Below are 18,701 nucleotides of genomic sequence, written 5' to 3' on the forward strand. Positions count from 1 at the left end.
AGGGTAAGTTTAATGTAACAGGTGGAAGGATATAATTTTTAATCTATTACTTCTATGTCAACTTGAAACAGAATCAAACTCAAATAGGGTCATCCTGTCTAGCATTTTTGTAACTGCAAGGCTTTATGATACTAATCATAAGGAAGAAAACTTTGAGTTAAAAGAAAACTGAGTTTATTATAATGTTAACTCTTGTTTTTTTTTTTTTTTTCAAATTTGCTCTTTGTTTGCTTTGTTTCTTTTGTTCCTATATACTTAGGTAACCAATGAAGACTTAAAGCTATGTAATCAATAATTAAAGTTTCTGAAGAAATGATTTTATGTATAAATAAAGCTTGCAAGAGACACAAGGTGTCAGAACAGGTCAAACCATACTGAAATGTGCTTCCTGTCTGTCCAGTCTCTTATGAAAGGAAACTCAACGTTCTGATCCTTTTGTCCCTTGTTCTTCGTTGCCCTTGCAACCACCCTCCTTCAAGCCCTTCCTTCACCTGGGGCTGGACACCTGCGTGCTATAAAGTACAAATTTTAATTTTAATCATATAAAACAACATCTGTTTTTTTACTAACAGTTAATAATGGCCACAGTTCAGTATAAAATAAAGCTGATGCACATTTTAAAATGGTCAGGATTTTTATTCTGTTTTCTGAATTAATATACTAAGGTAGTAATCTTGACAACATATTTGATAAGGAAAGCTTAAAATTTTTGCAAACGTATTATTCTATTGATTTTTCATTCAGTCAAAGTAGATTTTAGAATTCTTTTGTCAATAACTGTAACAATTTAATCATAAACTAGTTAAATCTATTCATTCATTTAATGTTTGAATAAACACAAATTTTTACATTTCACATTCCAAGCAACATCTTTCTGATTATTAAGGATCCCTGTAGGCACTTTTAAGAATTATATTTTTATTTATGTGCATATGTGTTTCTTTGTGTGTGGGTGCACATGTCTGAGGAAATATATGAAGGCCAAAAGTGGGATAGGGAAGGAAGAGGGAGGGAGCAGGAACCCAGAGGATATGAGGGAAGGGGCTAAAACTAACATACAAAGTGAATAAATTGTAAATAATAATAATAATATAATGATAATAATTATACCTGAAAAAATAAAGTGCACATACTTTGCAAAAATATGAACAAAAGATTCGACAAGATGGCACGCCAGGAGAACACTGCATCTGAGGAGCAGGACATTTTCCGTACAGCGACCAAGAGACTGGGCCCTAAAGCAACAGGGACCATGTCTCCCAGGTGAGAGGAAACCCCCATGGTGTGGGAATCAGTTGGGTCCACTCTCAGGTCACCTACCCAGAACCCAGAAGAGATCCCGGGTCATGCAGACACTAGGTCATCAGACCAGAGCCACACACCTGTGTGTCCTGATGACCTTCCCAGGCTGTACAGTAGGCACAAAACCACCAGAGACTGGGAATCCCAGTCGTGAGAAAAACCCACAGGGAAATAAGGAAACAGGACTGGCCTTGGGTCACCCAGTCTTTCCCTGGAAAACATCTCGCAGAATGGTGTGTCTGTGAGCCTCCATCACTGAACTGGGCTTCAGCTGCGAGCACAGAGTCTTGCTGTGTGCCCAGCTCTCCATCACAGACAGAGCTGTGCACCCCAGGGGTACAGAGACTGGCAGTCCCTGTCAGAAGAAAACCCCACAGGGAAGGAAGCAAATGGGGATGGAATTAGGCCACCCAGTAGAGCCCAGGAAAAGGTACTGCAGACCTGCCCATCCCAGGGACCTGCTGTGCACCAGCTAGCCTGCTGCTACCAAGAGAGCAGTACTCATCTGCCACAGATTAGCACTTGAGTACTAGGGCACAGAGCCCCAATCTCAGAACTACAGAAGCCTGAGATCCCTGAGATCAATCCCCAGATACTGATCCAAGAGGCAACCAGTTATCCCTAAAAATAAATGAGCAAACCATGGGACAACCAGGTTACAGCAGCAGCTCACTAAATTTATAGCAAGAAACCCAGAAGCAGTGCAGCTGTCACCAGGACTTCTCCGGCTAAGAGGAGATCCCTCTCAACAAGGACCACAGTTACCACTCAGGTCTGCACGTCTGAGGCGAGCTGTAGCAACTCCTGAAAACATACTGTGACCATACCCAAAAAGCTGAGGAGGCTTCCTTCAGAAAAACCATCTTCCTGCCAAGGGGATTCTCCACCACAGGATTCCAGGAATCACCAGAAAATAACACCCAATGTCTAAGATAGCCCAATGGGTAGAGGCCAATGTAAAAGCTCAACCAACAAAAGACAGAGCAATATGGCATCTCCGGAACCCAGTTATCCAGGGAAAAGTAGCCCTGGATACCCCAGCATAATTGAAAATCAAGAAGATGACATAACGTCTATGCTCATGAAGAGGATAATAGAGGAAACAAAAAAAAATGCATAAAGACATAGAAGAAGATAAAGTCAAACAGATTATGGCCATCCATAAAGAAATAGAGGAACATAAAAACAGATTATGGCCATCCATAAAGAAATGGAAGAAGATAAAGAAAAACAGATTATGACTATCAATAAAGAAATACAAGAAGTTGCAGCCAAACAGTTTGTGGCCTTTAGAGAGGAAATACTTAAATCACTGAAAGAAATAAAAGAAACAGAGGATTGTTCAAACAAACAGCTGAAAGAATAGAAGGAAAATACAGTCAGGTGAAGGAAATCAACAAAACAGCTCAAGATCTGAAGATAAAATTGGAAAAATTAAAGAAAACACAAATGGAGAAAATTGTGGAGAGAAAGAACTTAGGGAAGAAAACAGGAACTACAGAGGTAAACATAACCAATAAACTGCAAGAAATGGAAGAAAGAATCTCAGGTGTGGAAGATACAATGGAAGAAATAAATGTATCCATCAAAGAAAATAATAAATCTAAAAACTTCCTGACACAGACCATCCAATAAATTCAAGACAACATAAAAAGACAAAACCTAAAAATAATAGGAATAGAGGAAAAAGAAGATTCCTTCCTCCAAGGCCCAGAAAATATTTTCAACAAAATCATTGAAGAAAATTTCCCCAACTTAAAGGAGAGGCCAATAAGAATAGAAGAGGCCTACAGAACACCCAATAAATTAGAATAGAAAAGAAAATCCTCCTGCCACATAATAATCAAAACAGTAAGTATACAAAACAAAGAAAAAATACTAAAAGCTGCAAGGAAAAAAGGCCAAGTAACATATAATGGCAAACCCATCAGAATCACACCTGACTTCTCAACAGAGATTGTGAAAGCCAAAAGAGCCTGGATGGATATCATGCAGGACCTAAGAGAACACAAATATCAGACCAGGCTACTATACCCAGCAAAACTCAACAGTCCTCGAGGATGGAGGAAACAAGATATTCAATGACAATAACAAATTTCAGCAATACCTAACACAAATCCAGCGTTACAGAAGACACTAGAAGGAAAACTACAATACAAGAAAATTAGCTACTTTCAAGAAAACACAGGAAAAAATTAACCTCACTACAGTAAAACAAAAAGCAACCAAGCACTCAAACACACTCTCACAGCCAACATCAAAATCAAAGGATCTAAAAGCCACTGGCCATTAATATCTCTCAATATCAATGGACTCAATTCTCCAATAAAAAGACACAGATGAACAGAATGGATGTTTAAACAAAACCCAGCAATCTGTTGCATACAAGAAATACACCTAAGTCATAAAGATAGATAATACCTGAGGGTAAAGGGCTGGAAGATGGTTTTCTAAGCAAATGGACCCAAAAAGCAAGCAGGAGTAGCCATTTGAATATCTGATAAAATAGACTTTCAACCAAAATTAATCAAAAAAGATGGGAAGGATACTTCATACTCATTAAGGAAAAATTCCACCAGGAAGACATCACAATCCTGAACATCTAGGCCAGAAATACAAGGGGACCCACATTTGTAAAAGAAACACTAATAAAACTTAAACCACATATAGATTACCACACATTAATAGTGGGAGACTTCAACACCCCACTCTCAACAAAGGACAGGTCAACAAATCAGAAATTAAACAAAGATACAATGTCTCTAACAGAGGTCATGAATCAAGTGGATCTAACAGACATTTACAGAACCTTACACCCAAACACAAAAAAAATTTGCCTTCTTCTCAGCACCTCATGGAATCTTCTCCAAAATAGACCATATGGTTGGTCACAAAGCAAGCCTCAGCAGATACAAGAAGATTGAAATAATCTCTTGTATCCTATATTATCACCATGGAATAAAGCTGGACCTCAAAAACAACAGAAATAGCAAAAAGCCTACACACACATGGAAACTGAACAACTTGCTACTAAATTAACAGCTGGGTCAGGGAAGAAAAAAAGAAAGAAATTAAAGTCTTCCTAGAATTCAATGACAATTAATTCTAATGAATACTCAGACTTGTGGGACACAATAAAAAGTGCTAAGAGGAAAGTTCATAACACTAAGTGCCTGAAAGAAGAAATTCGAGACAGCTCATTCAAGCAACTTAATGGCTCACTAAAAACCCTAGAAAAAAAGAAGAAGACACACCAAAAAGGAGTAGATGGCTGGAAATAATCAAACTCAGGGCTGAAATCAATCAATCAGAAACAAAGGAAAATATTCAAAGAATCAATAAAACTAAGAGCTGGTTCTTTGAGAAAATCAACAAGATAGACAAAACCTTAGCCACACTAACTAAAAGGAAGAGAAACACCATCCAAATCAACAAAATCAGAAATGAAAAGGGGGACATAACTACAGACACTGAGGAAATCCAAACAATCATTAGGACTTACTTCAAAAGTCTATATGTCACAAAATTTGAAAATCTAAATGAAATGGACAATTTTCTTGATTGATTTGACTTACCAAAGCTAAATCAGGACCAGGTAAATTAATTAAATAGTCCTATATCCCCCAAGGAAATAGAAGCAGTCATCAAAATCTCCCATCCCCCCCCCCAAAAAAAAAAAAACGCCAAGGAATACATGGTTTCAGTGCAGAATTCTACCAGACCTTCAAAGAAGAGCTAACTCCAGTTCTCTTCAAACTATTTGACAAAATAGAAACAAAAGGAACATTACCAAACTCATTCTATGAAGCCACAGTCACCTTGATACCTAAACCTCACAAAGACCCAACAAAGAAAGAGAATTTTAGGCCAATCTCCCTTATGAACATTGATGCAAAAATACTCAAAAAAAATACTTGGAAACCGAATACAGGAATACATCAAAGATATCATCCACTATGACCAAGTAGGCTTCATGCCATATATGCAAGGGTGGTTCATTATATGGAAATCCATCAATGTGATACACCATATCAACAAACTGAAAGAAAAAAAAAACCACATGATCATCTCCTTAGATGCTGAAAAAGCATTTGACAAATTCCAGCATCCATTCATGTTTAAAGTCTTGGAGAGATCATGGATACAAGGCACATACCTAAACATAGTAAAGGCAATATACAGCAACTGTATAGCCAACATCAAACTAAACAGAGAGAAACTTAAAGCAATCCCACTGAAATCAGGGACAAGACAAGGTTGCCTACTCTCCATATCTCTTCAACATTGTTCTGGAAGTACTTGCTAGAGCAATAAGACAGCTGAAGGAGATAAAGGGGATACAAATTGGAAAGGAAGAAGTCAAATTATCACTATTTGCAGATGATATGATAGTATACCTGAGTGACCCCAAAAATTCTACCAGGAAACTCCTACAGCTGATAAACAACTTCAGCAAAGTGTCCGGATACAAAATTAACTAAAAAAAAAAAAAATCAGTAGCCCTCCTATATACAAAAGACAAAGGGGCTGAGAAAGAATGTAGGGAAACAACACTCTTCCCAATAACCACAAAGACATAAAGTACCTTGGTGCAACACTAACCAAGGTAGTCAAAGACTTGTATAAAAAAAATTTCAAGTCGCTGAAGAAAGAGTTAGAAAAAGATATCAGAAGATGGAAAGATCTCCCATGCTCATGGCTTAGTAGGATTAACATAGAGAAAATGGCCCTGCTGACAAAAGTAATCTACAGATTCAGTGCAATTCCCATCAAATTACCAACACAATTCATTACAAACCTGGAAAGAAAAATTCTCAACTTTGTATGGAATAACAAGAAACCCAGAATTGCTAAAACAATTCTCTACAATAAAAGATCTTCTGGAGGTATCTCCATCCCTGATTTTAAGCTGTGCAATAGAGCAACAGTAATAAAAAATGGATGGTACTGGCATGGAAACAGAATGGTGGATCAATGGAACCAAAAAGAAGACCCAGAAATATACCCACAAACTTATGGACACCTGATCTATGACAAAGATTCCAAAACCATAAAATTGAAAAAAGATAGCATCTTCAACACATGGTACTGGTCTAACTGGATATCCACATGTAAAAAAATGCAAATAGATCAATACTTATCACCCTGCACAAACTAAAGTCCAAGTGGATCAAAGACCTCAACATAAAACAAGACACATTAAATCAGAAGAAAAAGTAGGGAAGAGCCTAGAACTCACTGGTACAAAAGACAACTTCCTGAACAGAACACCAACAACACAGTTTCTAAGAGCAACAATCAATAAATGGGACCTCATGAAACTGAAAAGCTTCTGTAAAGCACAGCCCAATATCATCAAAACAAAATGAATGCCTACAGATTGAGAAAGAATCTTCACCAAATCTCTATCTGACGGAGGGATAATATCCAGTATATATAAAGAAGTAAAAAAGCTGAAAAGCAACAAATCAATTAATCCAATTAAAAAATGGGGAACAGAGCTAAACAGAGAATTCTCAATAGAGGAATATTGAATGGCAGAGAAACACTTAAAGAAATGCTCAACCTCATTAGCCATCAGGGAAATGCAAATCAAAATGACCCTGAAACCATCGGGCCCAGGGCTTTTTTTGGAGGGGAGACTGTTAATGACTGCTTCAATTTTCTTGGGGGACATAGGGCTATTCAGTCTTTCTATCTGATCTTGACTTAATGTTGGTAGATGGAATCTATCAAGAAAATTGTCCATTTCGTTTAAATTTTCAAATTTTGTGGTGTATAGGCTTTTGTAGTATGACCTAATGATTGTTTGGATTTCTTCACTGTCTGTAGTTATGTCCCCCTTTTCATTTCTGATTCTGCTGATTTGGATAGATTCTCTCTGCTTTTTAGTTAGCTTGGCTATCTATCTTGTTGATTTTCTCAAAGAACCAGCTTTTTGTTTCATTGATTCTTTGGATAGTTTTATTTGTTTCTAGTTGATTGATTTCAGCCCTTAGTTTGATTATTTCCAGCCGTCTGCTCCTCTTGGGTGTATCTGCTTTTTTTTTTTTTCCTAGAGTTTTCAGTTGGGCCATTAAGATACTTGTATGTGATGTTACAAATTTCTTCTTGAAGGCACTTAGTGCTATACATTTTTTGCTGAGCACTGCTTTCAATGTGTCCCATAAACTTGGGTATGTTGTGCCTTTATTTTCATTGAATTCTAGGAAGTCTTTATTCCTTAACCCAGCTGTCATTGAGTAGTAAGTTGTTCAGTTTCCATGTGCGTGTCAACTTTTTGTTGTTTCTGTTGTTGTTGACGTCCAGTTTTAGTCCATGGTGGTCCAATAGAATAGAAGGGATTATCTCAAGCTTTTTATATCTGTTGAGGCTTGCTTTGTGACCAACTATATGGTCTATTTTGGAGAACGTTCCATGAGGTGCTGAAAAGAAGGTATACTCTTTTGAGTTTGGGTGGAAAAATCTGTAGACGTATATTAGGTCCATTTGATTTAGGGACTCTGTAAGTGCTTTTATTTCCCTATTTGGTTTCTGTCTAGTTGATCTGTCCCTTGGTGAGAGTGGGGTGTTGAAGTCACCCACTATTAGGGTTTTGCAATCAATGTGTGGTTTAAGCTTTAATAATGTTTCATTTATGAATGTGGGTGCTCTTGTATTTGGGGCATAGATGTTTGTTTAGAATTGTGATGTCTTCTTGGTGAATTTTTCCTTTGATGAAAATGTAGTGCCCCTCTATGTCTTTTTTGATTAGTTTTGGTTGAAAACAATAAAAAAAAGAATCCAGATGCTCTAGCCCACAGATGGAAACACCCACAATAGGCTAGGCCCCCCCTACACCAATAGCTAATTAAGAAAATGTTGTACAACCTTGCCTAAAGCCTAACTTTTTAGAGGCATTTTTCTTAATTGGGGTTTCCTCCTCTCAGAAGACTTTAGCCTGTGTCAACTTGACATAAATTTAACCAGCATGACCACAAATAAACCTAATGGCCATGAAAAACAAACAAACAAAGAAACAAACAAAAACACATGACCCTGAAATTTTACCTTATACCCATCAGAATGGCCAAGATGAAAAACTCAAGTGACAACACATGCTGGAGAGATTGTGGAGAAAGTGGAACCCTCCTCCACTGCTGGTGGGAATGTAAATTTGTACAATAACTCTGGAAAGCAATCTGGTGCTTTCTCAGACAATTAGGAATAGTGCTTCCTCAAGATCCAGTCATACCACTCCTAGGCATATATCCAAAAGAAGCTCAAGAACACAATAAGGGTATTTGCTCAACTATGTTTGTAGCAGCTTTATTTGTAATAGCCAGGTGCTGGAAACAACCCAGTTGCTCCTCAACTGAAGAATGGATACAGAAATTGTGGTACATCTATATAATGGAATATTACTCAGTAATGAAAAATAAGGAAATCATGAAATTTACAGGTAAATGGTGGGACCTTGAAAGGATCATCCTGAGTGAGCTGTCCCAGAAGCAGAAAGCCACACATAGTATATACTCACTCATATAGACATATAATATAGGATACACCTACTAAAATCTGTACATATAAAGAAACTAATCAAGAGGGAGGACTCTGACTCAAATGCTCAATCCTTACCCTGAAAGGCAAAGAGGATGGACATCAGAAAAAGAAGAAGAAAACAGGAAACAAGTTAGGAACCTGTCACAGAGGGCCTCTGAAAGGCTCTGCTCTTCAGACTATCAAAACAGATGCTGAGACATATGGCCAGCTGTTGGGCAGAGTGCATGGAATCTTATGAAAGAAGTGGGAAATACTAAGATCTGGAGAGGACAGGAACTCCACAAGGAGAGCAACAGAACCAGAACATTTGAACACAGGGGTCTTCCCAGAGACTCATACTCCAACCAAGTACCATGCATGGAGATAACCTAAAACCCCTGTATAGATATAGCCCATGGCAGTTCAGTGTCCAAGTGGGTTCCATATTAATGGGAAGAAGTACTGCCTCTGACATAAACGTATTGGCCTTTCCTTTGATCACCTCCCCCCAGGGGGGAGCAGACTTATCAGGCCACAGAAAATGACAGTGCAGCCACTCCTGATGATATCTGATAGACTAAGATCGGAAGGAAGTAGAGGGGGACCTCCCCTATCAATGGACTTGGGGAAGGGCATGTGTGAAGAAGGGAGAAGGAAGGTGGTATTAGGAGGGGAGGAGGAAGGAGTTTATGGGGGGTACAAAGTGAATAAAGTGCAATCAATAAAAGTTAAAGAAGAAGAAGAAGAAAATAATAATAATAATAATAATAATAATAATAATAATAATAATAATAAAGAAAAAAACAACCAAAAATGGCTAGGAGACATTGTAGCATGCTACATTTCATCCTGCCTGTTTCCATAGAGTTGGATAAGCTCACCAAATCCATCTGGAAAATAGTGTTTTCTACTCTTTACATGTGCTCTAATTCAGTGGCTTTAAGTGATTCATAGGATTTCTCTATCTAGGAAGAATATGTTGATAGTGAGACACACTCCAGGAAATACTAAAGAAAATGTTGTGGCTAAGCAGAGCACTACAAGAGCCTTGTTCAGGTTCTTTTGGACTGCTCCATTTCCCTGGACTGGAACTACCAGGGTACAGTAGCTCCTGGCCTGCTAGAGCCCAGCTGCAGAAGCCTGCTAGAGGAGTCTGCCTAGGGTCATCCTTGCCCACCCTCTCTCAGCTTGCTCCAAGTTCCACCTTTGGGGCTTCTCCATTTTCCAGGACCAGAAACCACCAAGGAACAGCAGCAGGCTCTAAGCACCATATTCTGGATCCACTGCATTTCCCAGAACAGAGAATAACAAATGAGAGTCCTACCCCATCTCCTGATCTTCTAGAGACCAGCTGCAGAGGCCAGCAGGCATAGTCTGTCTCAGGCCATCTGTTCCCACCCTACCCCAGTATGGCACCTACAAGGCAGCCCCATTTCCCTGTACCAGTATCCACTGGGGAACAGCAGTGTGCTCCAAGAACCATTTTTTGGGCCTGATCCATTTCTCGTACCATATCTCCACCTGCATTCTCAGGAAACAGCAACCATGGAGGAACAGCAGCTATCAGAAACCAGAAGCATCAACCATCCAGGAGCAGGAGAGACCAATATCCATCAGGGACCAAGAATATCCTATGTGCCCCATGTCCTGGTCTCCATCCCCACCAGTAATGCCAGTTATATGAAATCACCAGAGACTATTCATGTATTCCTGGAGATCTCGTCTTACTCAGGAAAGCTAGAGGACTACTACCATCTGGGATCACCAGCTAATCCTACAATACTAGAGGTCAACTTCCATCAGCCACCACCAGGTTTACTACTAACAGGGACAACCAAATGGCTAGAGGCCAGTGTAAGACACAAGCAACAAAACCCACAACCACATGATACCATTGGAAACCAACTACTCTACCACAGCAAAACCTGGAAATGCTATCACACCTGAAGTAGAAGAAAATGATTTTAAATCTTAGGTTCATGAAAATGATTGAGACCTTAAAAGAGGAAAATAAATTCCTCAAAGAAATAAAAGAAAAAACAACCAGATTGGTGAAGGAACTGAATGAATCCATTACAGAAATAAAGGAAAATACAATCAAACTAGAGAAGGAAATTAATAAAACTGTTCAAGATCTAAAAATGGCAATAGAAGCAGTAAATAAAACACAATCTGAGGCAATCCTGGAGATAGAAAACATAGGGAAGAGAACAGGAATTACAAACACAAGAATCACCAACCGAATATAAGAGACAGAAGCGAAAATCTCAGATGTAAATGGTATGATTGAAGAAATTGTTATATTAGCCAAAGGAAATGTAAAATCTAAAAAGTTCATGACACAAAAATCCAAGAAATCTGTGACACTACGAAACAACCAAACCTACAGAAAATGGGGACAGAAGACTTCCAGTTCCAAAGCCCAGAAACTATTTTCAACCAAATCATAGAAGAAAACTTCCACAACCTAAAAAGAGAGATGCCTATAAACATACAAGAAGCTTATAGAACACCAAATATATTGGGCTAGAAAACAATCCTTCCACCATATAGTGAAGAAAACACTAAATATACAGCACAAATAAAGAATATAAAGGCTGCAAAAGAAAAAGGCCAAGTCACATATAAAGGCAAACCTATCGACTTACCCTGGACTTCTCACCAGAAATTCTAAAAGCCAGAGGAGCCTGGGCAGATATCTTATAGAAACTAAGAGACAACAGATATCAGCCCAGACTACTATACCCAGTAAAGCTTATAATTACCATAAAGGGAGAAAATAAGATATTCCATGACAAAAAAAAAAACCAAAAAACAAAAAACAAGTTTAAACAGTACCTAAGCACAAATCCAACCTTACAGAAGATACTAGAGGAAAAACTCCAACCGAAGGAGGATAACTACACTCAGGAAAACATAGGAAATAAATAACCCCACATCAACGAAAACAAAAGAAAAGAAGCACACACAGACACTCTACCATCAACAACATAAAAATAACAGGAAATAATAACCCCTGGTCATTAATATCCATCAACATCAGTGGCCTCACCTCCCCAATAAAAAGACAAAGGCTAACAGAATGAATGTGAAAATAGGATCCATCAATTTATTACATGCAAGAAACACAGTTCAGCAATAAATATAGATATTACCTCACAGTAAAAACTAGAGAAAAACATTTTCCAAGTAAATGGCCCAAGAAGCAAACTGGACTAGCCATTCTAGTATCTAATAAAATAGACTTTCAACAAAAATTAATCAAATAGATGGGGAAGGACATTTCATACACATCAAAAGAAAAATACAGCAAGGTGATATCTCAATTCTGAACATGAAAAAATATACCTTCTTCTCAGCATCTCATGGAACCTTCCATAAAACTGAAAATATTCTTTGTCACAAAGTAAGCCTCAACAGATACAAATAACCCTGTTTATCTTTTCAGATCACCATGGATTAAAGCTGTAACTCAGCAAAAACAGAAAGCCTATTAACACATGGAAACTGAACAGCTTCCTACTCAATGGCCAATGTGTCAGGGAAGAAATAAAAAAAAGGGGGGGGGACTTAAAGCATTCTAAAATTCAATGAAAATGAAGGCACAACATGCCCAAACATGAAACAAAGTGAAAGCCAGTGCTAAGGGAAACGTCCATAGCATTAAATAGTTCATTAGAAATTTGGAGTTATCATAAATTTAAAAGTATACATACATAAAAGCTCTACAACAAAAGGAAGAAAACACACCCAAGAAAAGTAGACAGCAGAAAATAATCAAACTCAGGGGTGAAATCCATAAGGTGAAAAAAAGAGAGAGAACAATAAAAAGAATCAAAGAAATCAAAAGCTGGTTCTTTGAGAAAATCAACAAAATAGACAAACCTCTAACCAAACTAAAGAAAAGGCAGAAAAGCACTATCAAAATTAACAAAGTCAGAAATCGAAAGCGAGACATAACAAGAAATCCTTAGGAAATCCAAAGAATCGTTAGGTCTCTCTTCAAAGGACTATATTCCAAAAAATTAAAAAAAAAAAAAAAACTACAGGAAAGGGACAATTTTCTCAATAGATTTCACTTACCAAAGCTAAATCAAAGTCAAGTAAACAGTTAAAACCATCCTATAAACCCTAAAGAAATAGAAGCAGTCACCAAAATTCTCCCAACCCAAAAGACTCAAAGGTCAGATGGCTTTAGAGTAGACATCCACCAGATTTTGAAAACAGAGCTAATCTCATCAAATTATTCCACGAAAGAGAACCATAGAAGGAACATTACCAAACACATTCTATGAAGACACAGTAATCTTGAAATCTAAACAACACAAAGAAAGAGAATTTCAGATCAATTTCCCTCATGACTATTGATACAAAAACACTAAATAAAATATGAACAGGGGGAGCCAAGATGGTGACGCCAGGAGAGCACTGCGTCTGAGAAGCAGGACAGCACTCTCCCAGCAGTGACCAGGAGATTGAACTCTGGGCCCTGAAACTACAGTGATTGTGTTTCCCAGGTGAGGGGAGGCTCCCACGGCATGGGACTCCGTCGGGGTCCACTCTCGGCTGCGCAGCCAGAACCCAGAAGAAATCCTGGGTAACACCGGCTTTGGGTCTCCGAGACTGGAGCCTCAAGCCTGCATGTCCTGATCACTTTCCCAGGCTGATCGGTGGGCACAAGGGTGCCTGAGACTGGGAGTCCCAGTCGCAAGAAAACCTCACAGGGAAGCAAAGTTGCGAGTCTGATTACGGGTCACCCAGTCTTTCCCTGGAAGGACTCACAGACCACGGGTACCCGCCGCCATAGCAACTGATCTTCTGCTGCTCTGAGAGCTGCACACCCAGCTCACAGGTACAGACGAGCTGCGCGCCCCAGTGCAACAGGGACTGGAGCTAACTCCAGTTCTCTTCAACCTATTCCACAAAATTGAAATAGAAGGAACATTACCAAACTCATTCTATGAAGCCACAGTCACCTTAGTACCTAAACCTCACAAAGACCCAACAAAAAAAGAGAACTTCAGGCCAATTTCCCTTATGAACATTGATGCAAAAATACTCAATAAAATACTCGCAAACCAAATACAAGACCACATCAAAGATATCATCCACCATGACCAAGTAGGCTTCATCCCAGGTATGCAGGGGTGGTTCAATATATGGAAATCCATCAATGTGATCCACCATATTAACAAACTGAAAGAAAAAAAAAACACATGATAATCTCCCTAGATGCTGAAAAAGCATTTGACAAAATCCAACATCCATTCATGTTTAAAGTATTGGAGAGATCAGGGATACAAGGCACCTATCTCAACATAGTAAAGGCGATATACAGCAAGCCTATAGCCAACATCAAACTGAATGGAGAGAAACTTAAAGTGATCCCACTGAAATCAGGGACAAGACAAGGCTGCCCATTCTCTCCATATCTCTTCAACATAGTTCTGGAAGTCCTTGCTAGAGCAATAAGACAGTTGAAGGAGATCAAGGGGATATAAGTTGGAAAGGAAGAAGTCAAATTATCACTATTTGCAGATGATATGATAGTGACCCCAAAAACTCTACCAGGGAACTCCTACAGCTGATAAACACCTTCAGCAAAGTGGCCAGATACAAAATTAACTCAAAAAAAATCAGTAGCCCTCCTGTATACAAAAGACAAAAGGGCTGAGAAAGAAATTAAGGAAACAACACCCTTCACAAGAGCCACAAATGACATAAGGTACCTCAGAGTAACCCTAACCAAGGAAGTCAAAGACTTGTATGAAAAAAATTTTAAGTCTCTGAAGAAAGAATTAGATGAAAATATCAGAAGATGGAAAGATCTCCCATGCTCATGGCTTGGCAGGATTAACATAGTAAAAATGGCCATCTTACCAAAAGCAATCTACAGATTCAATGCAATTCCCATCAAATTACCAACACAATTCTTTACAGACCTGGAAAGAAAAATTCTCAACTTCATATGGAATAACAAGAAACCCAGAATTGCTAAAACAATCCTCTACAATAAAAGCTCTTCTGGAGGTATCTTCATCCCTGATCTTAAGTTGTACTATAGAGTAACAGTTTTAAAAACTGCATGGTACTGGCATAGAAACAGAATGGTGGATCAATGGAACCGAACAGAGGACCCAGAAATAAACCCACACATTTATGGACACCCGATCTTTGACAAAGACGCCAAAACCATTCAATGGAAAAAAGATAGCATCTTCAACAAATGGTGCTGGTCCAACTGGATGTCTACATGTAGAAAAATGCAAATAGATCCCTACTTATCACCCTGCACAAAACTGAAGTCCAAGTGGATCAAAGACCTCAACATAAAACCTGACACATTAAATTGGCTAGAAGAAAAAGTGGGAAATACCCTAGAACTCATTGGTACAGGAGACAACTTCCTGAACAGAACACCAACAGCACAGGCTCTAAGAGCAACAATCAATAAATGGGACCTCATGAAACTGAAAAGCTTCTGCAAAGCAAAGGACACTGTCATTAAAACAAAGCGACTGCCTACAGATTGGGAAAGAATCTTCACCAACCCTTTATCTGTTAGAGGACTCATATCCAGTATATATAAAGAACTAAAGAAGCTAAAAAGCAGCAAACCAAGTAATCCACTTAAAAAATGGGGAACAGAGCTAAACAGAGAATTCTCGTCAGAGGAATATCGAATGGCAGAGAAGCACTTAAAGAAATGCTCAACCTCATTAGCCATTAGGGAAATGCAAATCAAAACAACCCTGAGATTTCACCTTACACCCATGAGAATGGCCAAGATAAAAAACTGAAGTAACAACACATGCTGGAGAGGTTGTGGAGAAAGGGGAACCCTTCTCCACTGCTGGTGGGAATGTAAACTTGTACAACCACTCTGGAAATCAATCTGGTGCTTTCTCAGACAACTAGGAATAGTGCTTCCCCAAGATTCAGCCATACCACTCCTGGGCATATATCCAAAAGAGGCTCAAGTACACAAAAAGGACATATGCTCAACCATGTTTGTAGCAGCTTTATTTGTAATAGCCAGAAGCTGGAAACAACCCAGATGACCCTCAACTGAAGAATGGATGCAGAAATTGTGGTACATTTATACAATGGAGTATTACTCAGCAATGAAAAATAAGGAAATCATGAAATTTGCAGGTAAATGGTGGGACCTAGAAAGGATCATCCTGAGTGAGTTGTCCCAGAAGCAAAAAGACACACATGGTATATACTCACTCATATAGACATACAACATAGGACAAACCCACTAAAATCGGTGCATCTAAAGAAACTAAGCAAGAGAGAGGACCCTAACTAAAACGGTCAAACCCCATCCTGAAAGGCAAAGAGGATGGACATCAGAAGAAGAAAAAAACAGGAAACAACCTAGGAACCTTCTACAGAGGGCTTCTGAAAGCCAGAAGAAGAAAACAGGAAACCAACTAGGAACCTACCACAGAGGGCCTCTGAAAGCCTCTGCCCTACAGACTATCAAAGCAGATGCTGAGCCTGATGGTCACCTGTTGGGCAGAGTGAATGGAATTTTATGTAAGAAGTGGGAAATAGGAAGAGGTGGAGAGGACAGGGTCTCCACAAGGAGAGCAACAGAACAAGGAAATTTGAACACAGGGAACTTCCCAGAGACTCATACTCCAACCAAGGACTATTCATGGAGATAACCTAGAACCCGTGCACAGATGTAGCCCATGGCAGTTCAGTGTCCAAGTGGGTTACATAGTAATGGGAAGAGAGACTGCCTCTACACAATCTGATTGGCCTAATCTTTGATCACCTCCCCCTGTGGGGGAGCAGCCTTATCAGGCCACAGTAGAGGACAATGCAGCCACTTTTGAAGTGAACTGATAGACTCAGATAAGAAAGGAGAGGAGACCCTCCCCTATCAGTGGACTTGGGGAGTGGCATGCATGCAGAAAGGGGAGGGAGGGTGGGATCGGGAGGGGAGAAGGGAGGGGCTTATGGGGGGATACAAAATGAATAAAGTGTAATTAATAAAATAAAAAAATAAAAAAATATGAACAAACTGAATCCAAGGACACATCAAATACATCATCCACCATGATCATGTAAGCTACATTCCAAGGATGCAGGAATGGTTCAACGTATGAAAATCCATGACTGTAATCCACCATATAAAAAAGAAAAAAACCAACTTAAAAATCACATGATCATCTCATTGGATGCAGAAAAAACCTTTAATAAAATCTTACACTCCATCATGATAAAAGGTCTTGGAGAGATCAGGGAAACATAATAAAAGCTATGTACAGCAAGCCTATAGCCAACATCAAATTAAATAGAAAAAAAACTCAAAGAAATTCCACTAAAATCAGGATAAAACAAGGTTGCCCACTGTCCATATCTCATCAATGTAGTTCTAGATGTTATGGTTAGAACAATAAAACAACTAAAGGAGATCAAAAGGATACAAATGGGAAAGTAAGAAGTTAAAGTATTACTATTTGTAGATGAAATGATAGTATACATAACCAACCCCCAAAATTCCAGAGAAATCCTACAGCTGATAAAAACCTGGAGCAAAATGGGTATATACAAGAGTAATTAAAAAGAAAATTGGTATCAATCCTGTATGCAAATGACAAACTGAGAAAAAAATTGGGAGAACCACCCCTTTCACAATAGCCTCAAATGATATTAAGTATCTATCTTTAATCCTAACCAAGCAAGTCATGACTTCAAATCTCTGAAGAAACTGAAGATGGAAAGCTCTCTCATGCTAATGGATCATTAGGATTAACAGAATGAAATGGCCATCCTAACAAAGATGTGATGCAATTCTTCTGAAATACCAAAACATTTTTTACAAACCTTAAAACAACAATGCTCAACTTCATAAAAACAAAACAACAACAAAAGAGATTTGCTAAAATAATCCTGTACAACACATCTGGAGGTATCTCCATCCTTAATCTCAAGCTGTACCACAGAGCAATAGTCATAAAAACTGCATGATACTGGCATAGAAACAGAATGATGGAGCAATGCAATCTAATAGAAGACCCAGAAATAAACCTATACACCTAAGACCAACTGATTTTTTACAAAGAAGCCAAAATCAAACAATGGAAAAAAGAAAGCATCTTCAACAAATATGCTGGTGTAACTGGATGTCTACATGTAGAAAAATACAAATAGATCCATATTTATCACCTTGCACAAAACTAAAGTCCAAGTGGATCAAAGACCTCAACATAAAACCAGACACACTAAATCTGTTAGAAAAAACAGTGGGGAAGTGCCTTGACCTCATTGGTATGGGAGAAAACTTCCTGAACAGAACATCAACAGCACAGGCTCTAAGATTAACACTCAATAAAAAAGACCTCATGAAACTGAAAGGCATCTGTAAAGCAAAGGACACTGTCATCAGAACAAAATGACAACCTACAGATTGGGAAAGGACCTTCACCAATCCTATATATGACAGAGGGCTAATATCTAGAATATATGAAGAACTCAAGGAATTAAAAAGCAACAAATCAAGGAATATAATTAAAAATGGGGTACAGAGGTAAACAGAGAATTCTCAATAGAGGAATATCGAATGGTTGAGAAACACTAAAAGAAATGCTCAATGTCCTTAGTCATAAGGGAAATGCAAATCAAAACAACCTTGTGATTTCACCTTACAACCATCAGAATGGCTAAGGTTAAAAATTTAAGTGAGAGGACATGCTGGAGAGGATGTAGGGAAAAGGGAACTCTCCTCCATTGCTGGTGAGCATGTAAACTTGTATAACCATATTGGAAATCAATGTGGCGCTTTATCAGACAATTAGGAATAGTGCTTCCTCAAGATCCAGCTCTGCCACTCCAAAGCATATATCCAAACTGTGCTTAAG

This window comes from Meriones unguiculatus, chromosome 1, assembly GCF_030254825.1.
Source record: "Meriones unguiculatus strain TT.TT164.6M chromosome 1, Bangor_MerUng_6.1, whole genome shotgun sequence".
NCBI classification, from domain to species: domain Eukaryota; kingdom Metazoa; phylum Chordata; class Mammalia; order Rodentia; family Muridae; genus Meriones; species Meriones unguiculatus.